The following is a 17559-nucleotide window of genomic DNA, read 5'->3' as shown; positions in this document are numbered from 1 at the left end:
AATACGATCCAAAAGACTCAAACTTTTAATCCAAGTGATTTGTACATTTGGGTTTTTTCAATTAGGTCACATAAATGAGAAACGCATTGAAAGCTAGTGTTGACTAGATTTTGTGAACCATTTGATTCTCAATCATATGGAATGTGCGAATCTTGTCTCCTTCGCAAAATGATTTGTACTTCCTTTAGTGGTAAAGGGACGCGGCAAGTGATTTGTTGGAACTAATACATGCCGATGTATGTGTTCTAATGAGCATCACCGCAAGGGAATTTTATGACTATTTCGTCACTTTTACCGATGATTTAAGTAAATAAAGCATTACGATTCGACCGTAGTGGCAAAGATCTAAGTAATAAATTTGATTTATTAAATATGGATTATGACCTAGTGTCACTACCCATAAGATCAAACTAATATGAGTCGGTTTGAGTCATTGAACTCAATTTTAGGAGTTTGCAATCCAAAACGGACACGTAATTCTAAACGGATGGTCAACCAGGAAATACCTAAAATAGAGAGTCTATTAAACAGATGACATGGATAAGACTCGCATATTACATGTATCAAACTGCCATGATAGGGATGGCCTTTTGTGAGCTAATGCATAGTCTAGAAAAACTCCTAATACTCCTCCATATATATGTTTCTAACTCACAAAGCTATCTATCAAGAAGATAGATGTATTTCTGAGAGATAGAGTGGGAGTAGATTGGATCGTCACAAACATGTCTTATAGTGTTACTTTGTGAAAGTAATGGAACTATAATCTATAAATATAGAGTGGGAGTACAGTTGAACTATAATCTATAAAGATAGAGTGGGAGTATAGTTCAGTGGGAGTTTAGTGCACATGTCTTATTGGTTAAAATATTACTTTGTGTAAGTGATAGTATTATGACCTTGTTACATACGAGCCATAGCATTACAATCCAAAAATTGTTACTCAAGAGTTGATTTACTTTAAGGCGAGGGTCTCCTCAAAAGTAAATAGAGCTTTAGAGTACTTAAGTGCATAGATTGACATGAAGATGTTAATCAAGATAAATTATGTTAGGAATCGCCACATTCCATTTTAATGAAGGATGGCAAATGATATTAAAAATTCGCTTTTCTAAAATGGGAATTTAGAAAAGGATGTGTTTGGAACACAAAACCTTAGATGAAGATCTAAGAATCCTTACATATTATGCGTAGCTTTCTTAAGTGATCCTAGAATGGTCTTAAGCAAGCATTAAAGGATTATACTTTTCGTTCATGTACGTGATAATTGAGAATGGTTTCATTCACATTATTGAAGAATCATGATTATACATGAAGTTAAGTGGGAGCTAGATATGTTTTTCCATGTCTAATATGTTGATGACAAATTACTTATTGAGAATAATGTACCAATGCTCTCTTCTGTGAAAGAGTGATTGGAGACTTGGAAGGGGATGCAAAGTATTCTAGATTTTTGAATCTATGTGAGAGAATATTGGCATAGAGTTGAGAGTCTTATGAGGATAAGATCTTTCGTATCTGTTTAACATCAACAAAGTTGAATGGGTTATTCATGTTGATGGAAGTGGAATTACTATGATGGAGTCATAGTCATTCACTGAACCTATTAGGTTGTTGATTACATGAAATTAATCTCTAATGTTTCCGCCATTAGAATGATCATGTAGGCTAACAGACGCACATGCCATGATGTATCATATGCTAAGAGCATAATAAGTCAATAACAAGATAATTCCCATGATATGGCTTGTGAAAGCCTTAAAGAACATCCTTGAGATTTTTGGGAAGAATTAAGGATTCGTTCATATGTTTGGATGATAAACTAAGTTATGTGTTGAAGGGTTGCACAAACTTTAGTTTCCAAACCAAAAAGGATTTGTTGAAATCCTAGGATGTCTTATTAACTTAGGAGTAGGAGACTAGAAAAGTGTGTTAGTTTCGCGCATTGCAAATTCTACAAAAGGAATCTAAGTTAATTGTGATAAAATGGTCAACGTAGAGATTAAGGGTGAATCCCTCTACAAATGACTTTATCACAAGTTATGCGATAACACTGGGAGCATCTTTCAAGTTAAAGAGTCCAAGTCTAGTAAGAAGACTAGACAAATACTTAGAGATAAATTCAAGTTATTAGAAATAACATTGAATAGAAGGAAATAGCAATTGATAAAGTTGGAATATATGGATATAGGGTATATCCATTTGCCAAGCTTTTATTGCATTTCGACTAGTGAAAAAGGTACACTAAAGATTATAAGATATGAAGTAGTAATAGTGTATTGACTATTCATATGTGATAATCGCATTTATCGTTTAAGTTTTTATTAAACTCACCCATTACCTTGTTATATATCCAAATGGGTTGTAGAGACAAATTGAACCCCATTAAAGTGAACTGGATTGACATGATATTCGCCCCTAGTTACTTATATGGGGTGACGTCTCGAAGTGACTAGAGTGTGATATGATTGATGGCAAGTTCAAGTGCCATAGAGTCACGTGGGATGACTAGTCGATCACATAGGCGATCAGTATGGGACACTGTCGGGGCAAAGACCGCTTATAGAGTTCTGGTAATTCATAAAGCCTGGTCGTGGCAAGAGCTGCTATAGTATTCTTATGAGTCAATTCTTTTGACTAGAGACTATTCGCCCAAGGTCGCACAAAATACTGATTGGCTTTGATTTATGCTCTACAACTGTCGCTGAGACTCCAACAAACACCCGATGATTATCGGACTACAACATGCTTTGGAATCGCAGTGTTTAATCGACAGTTCGTATACAACTTTACGTCGGAAAGCTTAAAATGATTTCGAAAATAAAACATTTCAAAACTTTTCAAAATTACCTGGAGTGTTTAATGCATGACGACGGGGTCGCAATGACACTAACTAGAGTCAAAACCGACACTGGACCGAAAACCGACTCAAATTTCAAATCCCGACTCCAACAACGAGTCAAACCGAGTCAAACACAAAAAACAAACCATTCAAATGCTTCTATGTTAATATTTCCCGGGATCATGAATGGTCAAGTACCAAACATGTGCATACAAATCCTAGGATAGAACAAATCATGATTGCCTTTGTGTGAAAGCGACAAGACACCTCGAAGACGTGCGACGTGGCTCGCGCCTCTTTGAGCAGCCCAGGTGGCCACATCGCTCTAAACTCACACAACCATTCATTCTCCTATAAATACCCCTCAAATGCCACCATTTGACAACTTACGCGAGTGTCCGCCCTCTCTTTTCTCCCTGAAAATTCTCGACTCGACTTCCTAAGTCACAATCCGACACGTGTTTACGACCTACCGATCGTAAACACGAGCCTTACACATTTTTTGGTACCATTATCGTGCATTAAATCACTTCACCGACCATCTCGACCACTACACCATCACTTAACTTAATAAAATACTCTTTTTACTTACTAAAACGGTTTTAAACCGAGTGTTTTTCGACCAAACGAGTTGATACACTTATGTCGGTTTCTCGCCATAAGCCAAGCATGTAAGTATGAGGGTGTAAAAATCTTCTTTTATCATGTTTTCACTTGTTTCATGACTATAACATGCTAAATCATGCATAACATGGTCCAAAACATGGGAAGAATGAGCCAAAACTGGACTTTTTGGTTGAGGCAGAGGCTACTTACGTAGCACATAGGCTCGCGCCTAAACCACCCTGCCCAGCCCTAAGTCCAATCCGTGTTTGGTCTCTTCTTTTCCATTATTTTCATTTCATATTTGTAATCAGTTTTTACCATTTTAAGTATTTTCAAACCATTTTTACAAGTTTTTAACCATAAAACATTTTTCACCCTTGGTCCTTAATACCATGACGGTATAATCCGTGTTTCGGTGAGAATATTTGGTTAATTACATTTAAAAGGTATTTTAAAGCCTTTTATTTCATTTCTTTACATTTTGGAAGGTATTTTAAAGCCTTTCATCATTTCTTTACATTTTCAAAATAAATGTATTAGTCACCAATACAAAGTCATCCTTGGTTCTACATACCATGTCGGATTTTAACCCGAGTACGATGATGAATATTGACTAATTATATTCAAATGAACTTAAAACAATTAGTTCATAATCATTTTCAAAACTATTCATGTCAAGCTTGCAAAGTCGAACCCGACATCGAATAGCGTCAAAACAATGACGATTATTCAAGTCTCGTTCTTCAAATCAACACAAAAGCGGCCTAAACGGCCTTTTCAAACTAAAACGGGTCAAATACCCATTTTTCAACACGTTTTATAAACGTTTTTCAATGGTCAGAACACGTCATATACCGTTGACTGACCCGAGCTTAAACAGGTCACTTCTTTTTCTATTTAGAAACCAGGGGAGACCCCCTTACATCGCCAATAGGCTCGCGCCTCTTCTGGCTGCCTAATGCAGGGTCTGTTCCCCTTCCAACATTGGATATAGGACGGATCAGACGACTAATTCGCTCATTCAAATATCATATTTGCAAAACGTCTTACTAAGACAAATGGATCACGTTATGCACCATAAACTTAATTTGGTAAATGGATGTTTAATTTTCGTTTTGCATGCGAATCAACCATAAATCCAACTCGACATCTTATACTTGATATTTGGATTAAATTAACCGACTTAGAAAGCTCTCACATGTTAGGTTTAAACTATTAGATGCGCATTCATGTATTTAAACCGTTATATCAATTTTTGCATTCAACCAACCAAGACCGATCAGTAGAGGCCGCTACCGCGGGCGGGATTGGGTGTCTGATAAGAGGCCTTCCCAATACGTACCTTCACCTCTTACTCAGAAACTTTGGATAGTGGACGACCTTATCCAGGGCGTACGAGAGTCATTCTAGAGATAAGATGCTAAAGAGGGACGATTCCTTATCTTTAGTACCTATGTCAAACACTGCTTTGTGCTTCGTTTGACCGAGGTATAAAGTGGATTCAAACGGGTTCCAAGCATCCCACAAATGCTTGGTGGCGACTCCGAACATCTCTAATCGTTTCGAGACCCTTGCCGAGACGAAACCGACCGATCTAAAACGATCAGGTCGAAAGCATTTTTACGCCGCCGAGCGTGGTTTTCAAAAGACCATTATACGTCCAACAGATCGGCTTGGCGTGTAAGTGGCCATGTCCACAGATTGGCGACTCCGCTGGGGATAGCTAGGACATTTGTGTCTTTGTGATCCCTAGATGGTCAGACTCGAACGAGGTCTTGGTTAGAATGCATTAATTGATATTACGGTCACGGTCGGGTTCCTTTTCCGGGCCCACAACCTAAACCTTTTCGACCAATTGGCTCGTCTCATCGGCGTGAGTTTTCTCTTCCCAGCGTTTCGAATCCCGATTGAGTCAAGCATACCGTTGACGTTACACATTTCTATTTTGTCAAAGAGCTTTCATCACCTTCGAGCACGAGGCTAGGGCACCTTCCTTACACATTTTGTTTGGATTGGTATCCCTCTCGCAAATCGGGGGTTTGATTGTTTGGTGTGTAACCCACCCTTTTAAGCCAAAACCCGTGTCAGCATTATGCATAAAATAATGAAACTGTGAGTGCTTATGTGCTATATGATCATAAGTCCTTCTGTGTCATTTTCAAACTTTCAAAAAACACCTTTTTGCGCCGTTATAATGGCCATTTCAAATCTCGGCCTTTCGCCGACCGTTGCTGTGCAACACGCCTTTCTAGGCCGTCGTAATGACGATTTTCAAACCCGATTTTTATAACCATTTCGACACGCCTTTCTAGGCCGTCGTAATGACGATTTTCAAACCTGATTTTTATAACCATTTCGACACGCCTTCCTAGGCCGTCATAATGACGATTTTCAAACTCGGTTTTCTACAACCATTTCAAATCACCTTTTTACGCCATTATAATCGCCGCGTCTAGACACGGATTTTAACCCGTTTCGCGCCGACAATGGCTCTTTCAAAACCCGAGAAAAGCACACGCCCTTTTCTCGAGACGCTTTCAGGATCCCGAGGACCATGCACCGTCCCCGAGACCTTTTCAAACTTTTCAAACCCGATTTTCAAAACATACATTTTGAATTTAAAAAAAACGTCTTGGGAAACAATAAATTGTTTTCCGAGCCGACTCAAACTCAAAACCGTCTTTTGCAAACAAACTTAAGACAACCTTTTGCAACTGACCGACTTGCAAAGATCCCTATCTTCGGAAGCCGTCCATAAAGCGACAAATGAATCTTCTTGAAAATTTCTATTTTCGAAAACTTCAGTCCACCATTCCAATTCCGCCTCGTGTCTATCGAGTCAAAGAAAATGTACTTATAGGTCTTTACTTATGAGTCATCTCACCACGAGACTCGTCCAACGGCGTCACGCCACTACGTTGGACGCGTGTCAAAAGTTCGGTCAACATCGTCACGTCATAAATTGAGTCAGCACCGAGGTACGACACACGGTCATCCTCGTCTTGTTGAGCCTGATCATTGTCCCGTCCTTTGTATTGTCTGCATTCAGTCTTCGAACTGTGTCAGATTGAGCTGTAATGTGAGCCATTTCTCTGCCTCAGAACCATGGCCCCGTCTTCAGCTTCGTCCAACAACAACAACGACAACAGAGATGTCACAACTGCTCAGCTAGCCAGCCTACTCCCTGCTCTTAAGGTCACTCTGGACCGTGTTGAGACCCGTATCGACACCCTGAAAAGCAAGAAAACTGGAGAGCATAACACTCCGCCCTTGACTGAAACTGAGAAAAGGCTCAAGCTCTTGGAAGAACAACTCTTTGCCCGGAGTAACAATATCCATCTTGAGAACAACCGAAGGTTTGAACCTGTTGGAGATCAACTACCTGACAACTTTACCTTGACCGATGTGCCCAAATTCAAGGGAGTGGAGGACCCTCTCAATCATATTCGAGCCTTCAAAGACTATATGGCCATTAAAGGGGTTAAACAGGAACTTTTCACCCGGATATTTCCATCATCCTTGGAACCGATCCCTCGCCAATGGTACTACTCCCTTGACCCGAAGAACCTCACTACTTGGGATGAGGTCGCAGTTGAATTTTCTAAGCAATATGCCGACAATGTCGAAATCCAAGCCAATACTCGTAATCTTAAGGTCCTAACCCAAAACGACGAGGGATTCACCGAATTCTTAACCCATTGGAGGAGGGTAAGCACTCAGTTGGTCAGCAAACCGAGTGAGTCAACTTTGGTGGAAAAATTTGTCAACAATCTCTGCCCGGTATGTGCCAACTTATTGAGGTACCAAGACATCAAGACGTTCTAGGATCTACAAATCCTTGGGACACGCATTGAAGACGACCTCCGCAAGGGTGTCCTAGCCAAAAACCACCGGTAGAGGCTACCGGGGACCCACATCAACCAGATGTCGCCCTTATCGTCAGACAAACAAGATTGATGAGGTCAACCTCCTCGAACCAACCGCCAAAAGAGCTGAGCGCCCCCAAAGAGTGTTCACCAATATAGGGTCAAGTTATGCAAGCGCCCTAAAAAGGCTTATGGACTAAGGGAAGTTACAACCAGTCGGACCCACTCTGGATCCGTCTGATGCTAAGAAATCCCGCTTCTGGAACCCTAATACCTACTGTCAGTACCACCAAGGAAAAGGTCATGACACAGAAACTTACTTCAAGCTCAAACACATCATCCAAGACATGATCGAGAAAGGGGAATTGCCTTTGCCTCCACTGACTAAACCAAACAACAAAACGAACCCTTTGGGAATCCATGCTATCTCCGATGATGAGCCGACCTTAGACTGCTCACACCTCATCCTGCCAATTGATGACGAGGTGAATGCCTTGGGGAATGATGCCTCGGACGGGGTATTTGTGTTCAGTGACGCGACTATGCTTGCCATGTTCCAACAAGTCGAGGAAGCTATAGCTAGTCTCTCCAAAAGGATTACTCGACTTGACGATGCCTACCGCCGATTGATTTTCAATCCTCCAACATCACGCCCGAGGGAGGGACTCCGAGGCACCCAAAACTACCATCACCAGGATGGATTGCTCCCGCGACCATTCTGGCATGCACGTCACGATAATCACCCTCACAATAATCACCCCCACAATAATCAACCTCACAAAAATTTCCCTCACAAAAACTGACCACCGAGGAATACCCCTCTAAGGTACCCTCGAGATCCCGAAATCAATGGCATCTGGAGAGATGATGTTGAGGATGTCTATATAGTCCCAGGGAAAGTGAAACAGGCGAAAGAGATCAGTCATCTTTGTAATACCCGCCCTTTTAGGGACCCTTTGACCAGCGTTGACCGACCTTGGGAGCGGTAATAGTCCTTAGAAGTGCGTGCTAAAGCCGTCTTGGGTTGCGAGTTATGTGTGGTTACTCGGTCGAGTAGGGGGTCACTCAATCGAGTATGTGGGACACTCGATCGAGTATCGGGTTTTCAGCGAGGGTTTTTAATCGCGTTTTGTTAAATTCGCAAATAATTTCCGCCTCATTCCTTCAATCCTTGAGTAGCCTCTTTCCCTTCCCTTCACCATAAAACCTCCATGGAAGCTTTTGAAGGTTCTTGTGCCTTAGGAGAGCGTAACTCGAGTCGGGTAGCGGTCTTTTTCCGGGTTTCTCCTTGTAGGTATGTCGTCATCATCATCCGTATCCTTGTCTTTGCAGTTAGGGTTTGCTTGATAGTAATAGATGATTGCGTTGTGGTTATAGGCATTGCTTGATTGCTGGATATGTCGTATGTTGGCATGGATTGGTTGCAGTTGCTTAAAGGTAGGTTCGCCTACTCAGTTTCTGTAGATGGTCTAGTGTGTTAGCTGTTGTGTCGTTGCGGTTGTATTGTGGTTGTTATATATTATCGTATTCGTATTGTGACGGTTGTTGATTGTGATTGTTTGTCTCTTGTTCTCGAGCTGCGTTCTCGGCTGAGTGGAGTCACTTGCGGGAGTGGCTTCACGCCCTCCGTGGAACCCGCCACGGGAGGGGATGTGCACATAAATGGGACAGGGTTATCGTTCGGTATGATGAGCGGGGCTTAGGTGGGAACGGCTGTGGTCCCCCACTGGCAAGGCTGGTCCAGTGGACAGTCGGTGACGGAGATTGATTGGAGTGGATGTGATTGTGTGTGTGACTGATCGTGTTGTGTTGTATTGCTAGATGTCATTAGTTTTGCCATGTCTTATCTCAGTACTGACCTTGTGTGGTTGTCTTGTTGTTTTATGTGTCTGCCGTGATCCCTTATGGTGAGCAGTCTGTCTTAGCAGGTGTTGATGTCGTTGATAGCTGGAGTCCAGGCAGGGATGAGTCGTCACGAGATTTGATAGAATTAGCGAGTAGCCATTGAGTTGTATCTTTTATATCATCTGTTGGTTTTAAATCACTTGTAATATAACATAATAGTTTTTTTATCGACATTTGATTATTACTGTCCTCGGGCAACCGAGATGGTAATGCCCTTATATGCTAAGGAAGGCCTAGTTAAGGCTCCTCTGGATATGGGGGCGTTACAAAGTGGTATCAGAGCGACGGTTTTGGAACCTGTAACAAATAAACTTAATGAACGTAGCGAGTCTAATAAAATGAACCTGGTGTATGTATAATGGGAGCCCCGCTGATGCTAGATTTTGGGTGAGTAGGCGCCCTCATTTCAAAATCTTGGCCCCATGATACTTAAGCCAGTCACAGGGTATGGGAATGTGGAGTCCGTGTGTATATATGTGATGTATATGTTAGTTGTGTCGGAGTTATTTGTGGTTGAGTCTTTGCTAACGTAGAGATGGGTATATTAGTTGGGTTTGGATGGTGTATAGTGAAGTTTTGGGCATGATTAGTGAGCTTATACGATGATTATGAGAAACGTGGCAAGAGTTTATTCGATAGAAATGCGTGAAAATGTGAAAGTGTATGCCGTGATATGATGGTGATCATGTTAGTGTTTGCTTCAGGTTGTTAATAACGGTAATCATATATGAGTTTATAATTCCTACTGTAGCTATAAAGATGATAGTTAAAGAAGTGTTGAGTTATAATATGAGACATAGCATATGGTAATGCATATATTCCTTGTTTATTGGTTGAAACTTTCCGCTGCGTGACGACCGATTTATGTAGAATGACTTGCTTATGATTGAATTTGGAACATGATAGGCCTTAATTTGCCATGTAGAGTATGCATTTATATGACATATGAAAGAATGAATTATCGTTAATTATATGTTTCATGTTGATGTGAACACGAGTTTGGTAGTAATGTGGTAAGATAAGGTTAAGTATGGTATGATGACGTGATTATGCTTTTAAATGACTCGGTAGCAGGTAAACCGAGTTGGTTCATTTGTTGTAGCGTAGTATGATATAAACCTTATTTGTTGAGATGGTATGATACGCTTGAGTGATTGTGGTAATACATGAACGAGTGTGATAATTAGTGCCGAATTCCGAACTTAGTTTGGAATCGACACGCGATATTGTTCTTGCAGGAATCTTCGATTTACTTCGTATTTTTGACCGAGTACTTAACTATACTTGACCGAGTACGAGTGCCTACTAGACCGAGTAGACCTCACTCGATCTAGTTAGGAAGCTATGACGTCGGGATGTGGAAATTTTCTGCAGATACTCGACGAAATAGTGCCTACTCGATCGAGTAGAGGGCACTCGATCGAGTACCCTAGACACTCAATCGAGTAGGTTACTGTACAGTGATTCTTACGGGTTTCTTAAAACCCTTATTTCTTCATACTCTCCTCATTCCTTCTTCTTTATTTCGAACCATAAGCTCTCATAACCCTCAAAAACTTCCATAATCTTGTAGTGTGGTGACCGATTTAGGTTGTTCCTTCTTATTTGTTTGCATTCTTTTACTTTCCTACTTAATCAAGATATGATTTCTTCCCTATTTACATGTTTTTATCACTTTGAACTTGTTAGAATGGTAGGATTGACTGAAATTTCGATTCATATGGGCAAATTATTTCTTTTAATTGTTGTAATATGATTCACATGCTTCCCTTTCATGAATGTTGGTGATTAATTGCTGTAAAGATAGGCTAGAAATTGCAAAATTAGGGACGAAATTTCTAGGGTTTACAAAATCAAAATCGATTTTTGGTTGTTTCCTACATGTTGGATGATGAAATTGAGTACTACATGTTGTATATACCTTGTTGAAAGTTGGATTTTGGTGATTTTCGTCTTAAAACTTGCCTTAAAACTCCGTCTTAAAAGTGCCCCAAATTGAAATTCGTTTTCTATATCTGAAATTTGGTGTTGAATATGATTGTTTAAGCAAGGGTTAAACTTCATTATGATAATGGTGATGTTAATTGATGGTGAATGTGTCCAAATAGTTACAGCGGTAGAGACCGTCTGACAAGTCTAATTGAGTTGTTTTGTTTCTAATATTGAAGGTTGATGATGATATGTTTTAAATTACTTTTCTATGAACATGTACAAATACCTCACATGTTATTACGTGTGTGTATATAGTAGCATTTGAATAATGCTAGGATGTTAGAATTGGTTGGGTATGTTGTGTTTACCATGCTCAACTTTTCACAACTAACCAAGTGGTGTTAGTCCAGTGGTAGCCGGGTTAAACCTTAAAGCTTGCAGAAGTGCAGGAGTTGAGAGGTCCCGGGTTCGACTACCAGCTGGGGCGATGATCACTTGGCCACTGCAGCCCCCAAAGGGGGTGGCTTACATGGTCCATGTGGTGGTGCGGGAATGCATGGACCCGGGGGGATTCAACCCCTCGTCATCAAAAAAAAAAAATTCACAACTAATGAATATGAGTTGCTACAAACTGAGTTTGCATATCAAAATTGGGATATTGCTGGTGAAAGTGTGTACCTAGTTTCGTATCTAAGTTCAATTGTATGAATTATGTGCTTTACATGTCTATACAAGTTTGGTTTACGTTATATGCTGAAACAGATGCCGAGACTGAACATAGGGACCCGACAAAGCAAAAGGGGGAGGGATTCACAGCCTGAGACTGGGGAAGGGAGTGGACCCGTGGTACCCACGGTACCGGAGTACCCTTCGGTAGTGTTTGTAGATTTTAAATAGAGAGAGCGTTTTGTGGTTTTGCAAAAAAGCAAAATGACGCCAACTCGGTGTGTGGATACCACACTTTTGGAGGATTTGGGAATAGAGACGGATGTCCATCACATATTTGAGACCTTAGGCTTTACGGGGTTGTATCGGCTGAGGAAACATTCCTACCCTTTCCTTACTTTGGAGTTTATGAGCTCCTTTAGTTATGACCCAGCTGCCCAAACCGTTGAGTTTCGGTTGATGAACACAAGTTTCTTGCTTACCATGGACCTTTTCGCTTCTCACCTTGGGTTGGCCAAGCCTCCCAAGGATTCCATCACTGATATTCCTGCTGAGTGCGGTGTCTGCCGCCTAATGCCTTGTCTTACCGGAACGCCAGCTCCCACCTCAAGCAACATGTTGATTAACGATGTTCATCATGTTACCTTGAGGATATTTCTTCGTTCTCTTTCGAACCTCCTTTATGATAGACCGGATATCAGTAAACTGAACAATCATAAGGTGTTGCTTCTGATGTCTTACCTCAACCCGGAGCGGACCGAGAGGGTGGTCTTTAATGCTCCTACCATCGTCTGCGCTAGCCTTGCTTTGATGGCTACGACCACTTCCCGGTACTTGAGTTGTGGCGCTATCGCCACTCGGCTAGCTGAAAAGCTAACCACCTTTGAGGCTTCTTCCGAGTATGTTCCGCTGGCTACACCGGTGCCTACTATGGACCGTGACTACTACCTTGACCTGACATGGTTGAGAACTTTAGCTGATGGCAGCCTTGCTTGGAGGGTGTGGGGCATGAGCTGGATGAAGATTCCGGCTCCTGAGCACCTCCCACCGACAGAGCCGTTAGATCCGGTGGTTATAGCAATGGACTCCGATGAGGAGGAGGAGGAGGGTGATGGTGGACCTCGACAGTTGCGGACATACCTCATCGATGATACGATCCTCCAGGTGATGCCCGAGCCGAAGAAGGTAGAGAATGAAGCAGTAGTGGAGGAGAGGCCCAGGTTGGGGAGAGGACCCCTTCGAGTGAGGGAGAGGACCGCTGAGACTAGACCACGGCCGGTAGCACCACCGCAGCAGCACCCTTTTCCGTGCTACCCCTACCTCGACACCCCGGAGCGCGATCGAGTTACTTGGCAGAGAGAGTGTCATCTACTTTGACACTCAGGAATATGCACGAGATGACGTACACTCAGGGGATTGGGACAGAGGGACCGCATCCGGTATGGTGGAGTGGAGTTGGGGACTATAGTGGGGTTTTCCACTCTTACAGGGTGGATCAGTTAGCTTGGGGGACACCGCAGTCCTTTGCCTTTGGCGGCTGGACACCATGGTACGTGAGTCCTGGAGCCAGAGCGGGGGTTGATGCGGGTATTGGGTCGTCGGGAGCGGGCACATCGGGAGGTGATGGTGGTGGTGATGAGGTGATGAGGTGATGGAGGAGGAGCAGCAGCAGCAGCAGCAGGAGTGATACTCCTATTCTTTACCTTTGTGTTTGGTTGATAGTTGTCGTCGTTAGTTTATGGCAGTCGTTGGTTGTTAGAACTTTTATTTTCGGATTTGTATGCTTGGCCATAAGGCCGGATTTGCTATTTTGACTTTGTTGCAGGATTTTGTGAGTCGGGAAGTCATTCCGACTCAAGTTATGTGACGATTATGTATATATATATATGCGGGTTATGACAGGTTTTCCAAGGTATTTGACCTGTAGGTACTCGATAGAGTACCCCATACTTGGTCGAGTAGCTGCATGTGTGACAGAATTGAGGCATTCTGATCTCAGGGCTACTCGATCGAGTAGCCAAGACACTCGATCGAGTAGCGGGCACTCGATCGAGTACCACTACATACTCGATCGAGTAGCACTGTTACAGGAACTTTTGAAAAATTAAAATTGTTTAATTGTTATATAATTGCATGTTTGATGTTTAACATGGTTATTAATGAGTAGTAACTTGTCCGGACCGTTCATTTCATATGTTGGAAGTCGTGCTTGGTTTTAAAGGCGTATTTGCAGTGAATAGTGGAGTTGTGATTATTCTAATTGCATTTGTTTTGCATCCGTTTTGTCCACAACTTATATTTCACTGAATTCTATATATACATATTCAAATGATATGCTTATACATGTTTGACGGTGACTAGTTGTTCGAATATGGTTGTATATATCTTTATGATTGACTGGTTGTACGAGTAATATGAGTAATGTCAACAATGAATAATATGGTTTGGATCTATGTCACGATGCAAGTAATAGGTAAGATATATAGTTATTTGGTGGTGAACATCGGGGACGAAGTTCCTTTTAGAGGGGAAGAGTAATGTCGCAAAATAAAAAGGCTGATTTTGAGATTATGTTGTTATTCGTTTATAATCTTTTGTTGGTTATTTACAAAGTTTTCTACTATTTTGATCACATTGCTTGCATGAAGTTGTAATTGGTTACTTTAGTTCGTTGAGTAATTCATGCGTCGAAGTGAAAGTTGATAGTATGTTTTAAAATACGGTCATAAAGAGATAGTTGTGGTGCCATATGTCGTAATAGAATCGCGTTGTTGAGTAACATGGTGGTATAGTCATGCGGCATGTTGATATGAGATATGTTTCGTGTTGATAGCTGTTACTAGTGAGTGGGGTAATCTCATATATGACGGGTGATCGTTGATGGTGCTGGTTCGTATTGCGAGATTGGTGTTTTATATGATAGTTTGTAAGAGCCGATATATATATATATATAGAGAGAGAGAGTGTTAGACAGTGATGATGATGACATGGGGGATGGCATTTCAGGGGAATAGTGACCTGTGTCAAAAGAGTAGCGATGTCGTTGTGTTCCCGTGTCTTGTGATTTGAGTTAGGTGAGTTAAACTTCGGGGATGAAGTTCTTTTTAAGGGGGGAAGACTGTAATACCCGCCCTTTTAGGGACCCTTTGACCAGCGTTGACCGACCTTGGGAGCGGTAATAGTCCTTAGAAGTGCGTGCTAAAACCGTCTTGGGTTGCGAGTTATGTGTGGTACTCGATAGAGTAGAGGCTACTCGATCGAGTAGCGTGGTTACTCGATCGAGTAGGGGGTCACTCGATCGAGTATGTGGGACACTCGATCGAGTATCGGGTTCTCAGCGAGGGTTTTTAATCGCGTTTTGTTAAATCCTCAAATCATTTCCGCCTCATTCCTTCAATACTTGAGTCGCCTATTTCCCTTCCCTTCACCATAAAACCTCCATGGATGCTTTTGAAGGTTCTTGTGCCTTAGGAGAGCGTAACACGAGTCGGGTAGCGGTCTTTTGCCGGGTTTCTCCTTGTAGGTATGTCGTCATCATCATCCGTATCTTTGTCTTTGCAGTTAGGGTTTGCTTAATAGTAATAGATGATTGCGTTGTGGTTATAGGCATTGCTTGATTGCTGGATATGTCGTATGTCGGCATGGATTGGTTGCAGTTGCTTAAAGGTAGGTTCGCCTACTCAGTTTCTATAGATGGTCTAGTGTGTCAGTTGTTGTGTCGCTGCGGTTGTATTGTGGTTGTTGTATATTATCGTATTCGTATTGTGACGGTTGTTGATTGTGATTGTTTGTCTCTGGTTCTCGAGATGCGTTCTCGGCTGAGTGGAGTCACTTGCGGGAGTGGCTTCACGCCCTAGTTTCGCCCTCCGTGGAACCCGCCACGGGAGGGGATATCCACATTAATGGGACAGGGTTATCGCTCGGTATGATGAGCGGGGCTTAGGTGGGAACGGCTGCGGTCCCCCACTGGCAGGGCTGGTTCAGTGGACACTCGGTGACGGAGATTGATTGGAGTGGATGTGATTGTGTGTGTGACTGATCGTGTTGTGTTGTATTGCTAGATGTCGTTAGTTTTGCCATGTCTTATCTCAGTACTGACCTTGTGTGGTTGTCTTGTTGTTTTATGTGTCTGCCGTGATCCCTTATGGTGAGCAGTCTATGTTAGCAGGTGTTGATGTCATTGATAGCTGGAGTCCGGGCAAGGATGAGTCGTCACGATATTTGATAGTATTAGCGAGTAGCCATTGAGTTGTATCTTTTATATCGTCTGTTGGTTTTAAATCACTTGTAATATAACATAATAGTTCTTTTATCGACATTTGATTATTACTGTCCTCGAGCAACCGAGATGGTAATGCCCTTATATGCTAAGGAAGGCCTAGTTAAGGCTCCTCTGGATATGGGGGTGTTACAATCTTACCCGGTCCGAACGCCCCTATCAAAACCCAACAGTCGTTCCAACAATGAGCGATCAGGTTGTCCCGGACATGGATACTCAACCCAAGGCTCCCGAGAATTCGATCCTCAAACAGCTGCAGAACGCCAAAGCCGAAATTTCAATTTGGCAACTGATTGCCACGTCCTTCGAGCATCGACAAGCTCTACTACAGCCTTGGGAAAACTGACCGTTCCCTCTACCTCCTCCCCGGAAGAAGTGGTGGCACACATGACAAGGGATGTCCCTGATTTGAGCAACCCGGTCATCTTCTCTGACGAAGATATCCCTCCCTTCGTAGCCAACCACAACCTGGCCCTCTACATTAAAGTAAAATGCCTCAAAAAGAATGTGCCTATGGTCCTTGTGGATGACGGATCCGCGGTGAATGTCATTCCCCTTAAAACGGATCACAAATTGGGTATCAAAGAAGCTGATTTGGTCCCAACCAATCAAGGAGTACGCGCTTATGACGACACTCGTCGTAAGGTTGCAGGGCTTATCACTCTATCCGTCACGATCGGACCACTGGAAAGGCAAACCAGTTTTCAGGTAGTCGACATTAACGCTTCCTTCAATATGCTTCCGGGACGTCCCTGGATTCACGCCGTCAAAGCCGTTACTTCTACCCTTCATCAGAAAATCAGGGTCCCCTTTAACGGGAAAACGATCACAATTCCTGCTTCCCCGATCAAAGCCGTCATGAAAAAGGGAATAGCCTCCCAAGCCATTGAAGAGGACGACAACGATATGTGGGGATTTCAAGTTGTGAATGCCCTAACTGATGAATCAACACCCTTTGATTGTGACCCATTTGCCAACCTCACAGTCAACCGCATTCTGATGCGCCAGGGTTATTTCCCGGGTTTACCCCTCAATCCGCTGAAGAGCGCCTTACCTCCCTTGAAACAGGCTAAGGTCCCCAACATCCCCTTTGGGATGGGCTATGAACCTACCAGTGAGGATATCCAGGAGATGAACCTCCTAGTTCATAAGCGCAAGAAGCACGGAGTTATCCTCCGTCCTTATTATTTGACCCTCAATGGATACTTTGTCCTCGAGGGAGAGTCCGAGCTCTACCATGGCTTTCCTGAGCTGATCTATAACTCTGTGGCCAAGGTCAGACACCCGGGTGTGGAAGTCTTCCAGGAGTGCTACTTTATCCTCAACAACACCGAAGCTGCATCAACCGAGTTTAAGTCGTCCCCGTGCCTCGACGGACAAGCTGTCACTCTCCTCTTTGGAGAGGATAACGTCAAGCACCTCGACTATGAGGACATCATAAACATCACTCTGAAGGACAACCA

This window comes from Silene latifolia, chromosome X (assembly GCF_048544455.1).
Source record: "Silene latifolia isolate original U9 population chromosome X, ASM4854445v1, whole genome shotgun sequence".
NCBI classification, from domain to species: domain Eukaryota; kingdom Viridiplantae; phylum Streptophyta; class Magnoliopsida; order Caryophyllales; family Caryophyllaceae; genus Silene; species Silene latifolia.
Note: the sequence above shows the minus strand (reverse complement) of the source record.